We start from the raw sequence: 2,321 nt of genomic DNA on the forward strand, positions 1-2,321 counted from the left end.
TACCAAAGAACTCCTTTACAAAACTTATGTGCGGTCAGTGTTGGAGTATGCTAGCACGGTGTGGGATCCTCCTACCATAGCTGACAAAGAAAAACTTGAGAAAGTTCAGTCCTTGGCGGCTCGATACGTACTTGGTAAGTCATGTAAACGCAACTTCAGTGCAACAATAGCAAAAAAAGTTCTCGTATGGGAATCGCTAGAACAGCGGAGAACTAAGCTGAGGCTCAAACTCTTACATAATATATACTACTCCCACATTGGCATTCCACGCGAAACATACATCTTCAATCCACATTACGTATCCGCGCGCCTTGACCATGATCAAAAAGTACGTGAATACAAGTGCAGGACGGTAGCATACAGCGACTCTTTTTTTCCGAAGACCATTCGTCAATGGAACCGTTTGCCGGCCGTTGTTACTTCCATCTCATCAAATGAATCCTTTTATTCCGCTTTGAACAGTGTCACGTCATTTCATAGCTAGACGGTGCGTCGTTGTCTGTGCGCTGCTTCCTCGTTCGTGCGTTCCACTGTGTATACCTGTGTCTTCCTGCCAATGCGCAGTATACCTGCGTGAAATACACGTTTGAAGTTTTTTTTTTATATATGCATGTCTACTGCGTTGGTGCTTTCTCCCAACATACACGTTTATTGGGTCAACAACACAGTTGACTTTCTTGTACCCCAAATTCTGTACATAGATGCGCATTTCGTCAATGTTTGTATTCTTTGCTTACTTTGTGAATGCTCGGGCTGCTGTTTCTCTTTTTTCTTAATTTATCTGCATTTATGCGCTGTGTTACTGTATCAACTCCCCCACTGTAATGCCAAATGGCGCTGTGGGTAAAAGATAAATAAATAAATAAATCTGCATGCACCAAACCTGAAAATAAATTATTTCTCCACAGCCTCTGCACACTATGCACTTGGGCCCCCTTTTTTTAGTCCCCGGGTGGCTGGTGGTAGCGCAAGCCATCCTGTGTGGGCTAGAAGTATGATTCTTGTAACTCAAAGCAATAAACAGGTCTTTTTTCTGGAATTATTTTGCACCCTCATTCATAAATATTTGCTTGGTAGAATGGTGCATCCACAATGCCGGTCATTGGCGAGTGGATTAATTGTATTTGGCAATTTTTGAAAGCTGGATATCAAATCTCGAAAGCTGGATACCATTATTCGAAAGTTGGGCTTCAGTATGAGACCTATACTGGCGCATGCTACAGAACGAACGCCGGGCCTGCGTTGGCCGCTCGATCGGCCGAACGTTGGCCCTAAGTTGGCATGAAAGTAGGGCCAATATGTCAAAATGGTAACGCTCGGCCCAAATGCCAGTGTAGAATCGACGTTCGTTCCAATTTTTGCCAACAATAGCCCGACGTTCGGCCAATGGTGTTGTGCTGCCTCTTCTAGTTATTTTCCTCTCATGGTCAGGATCAGCTGTCACTACCTGCCCTAAGGTATTGTTTTACCACTTCCAACACCTCGCTGCCAATTGTGAACTGCGGTTCCCTTGCGAGACTGTTGAGCCACCTACGACGGATTATCTTGTCAGCTCTCTACAACGGCTGGAAAAGTAGCATCAAGGTCGATGGTTGGTGCTGCTGCAGCTATTCGTCATGTTGTGAGGAGAGATGAGTGCGGTGTTTCAGGTGATGGAATATGTTAAAAGTTGGGGCATTCTTCTTTGAACGGATGTGTGTCTGTGATTTCTGTTGACACATGAAAAGTTTTCATGTTGAGTTACTTTCTAGCTCATGCAAATTTTTAAAAACCAAAAAGAATGTTGAGCCCAAAACGTGCTGCCTACGAGGAGTCGAAAGCAAATTACACTTCCTGCCAGACAAACCATGAAGGAAGTGTAGGCAGTATGAACTGTTGTCTCGTGTGAAATATTTGAGAGGCCAGAAGAAAGACGATGCTTGAAGTACCTGGACTACTTGATGGTGATTCCAAGAGCTATACCTATACAGAGGATATACCTTTGCAGAGAGCACCGTAAAATACTATGGGATTGCCATAATGGCTGATGTGGAAAACCTGACTGACAAGGATCCAATACACAGCCTGTGCCCGCCTCGATCGAACAGCTGGTGCGCGTGAAAAAGGGTCTAAGCGCTCGGCCAAGGGAGGTATGTGCACAAAGGTGGCCTTCCAAATAACACGCTGAACAAAGTGAATGATAGCCTTCTGTGTTCAGATAAGCTCCTATCAAAGTGTCTACATGGGAAAACACAAAATGCAAATCAGTTTCAATGGACTGATATCGCAGCGGGCTCCATAGGAGGTGCATGTAAGCTTGCCTACAGACCTGTAATGATGCC

At 44.7% G+C, this 2,321-nt stretch overlaps 1 pseudogene; it reads left to right on the forward strand.

Moving 5' to 3' along the window:
* Nucleotides 1-1,092: 1,092 nt before the first annotated feature.
* On the forward strand, nt 1,093-2,100 carry LOC149327516 (uncharacterized; annotated as a pseudogene).
* The last annotated feature ends 221 nt before the right edge of the window (nt 2,101-2,321 follow it).

The sequence above is a fragment of the Amblyomma mixtum genome, chromosome 10 (genome assembly GCF_055824585.1).
Source record: "Amblyomma mixtum isolate Tamu chromosome 10, ASM5582458v1, whole genome shotgun sequence".
Classification (NCBI taxonomy): domain Eukaryota; kingdom Metazoa; phylum Arthropoda; class Arachnida; order Ixodida; family Ixodidae; genus Amblyomma; species Amblyomma mixtum.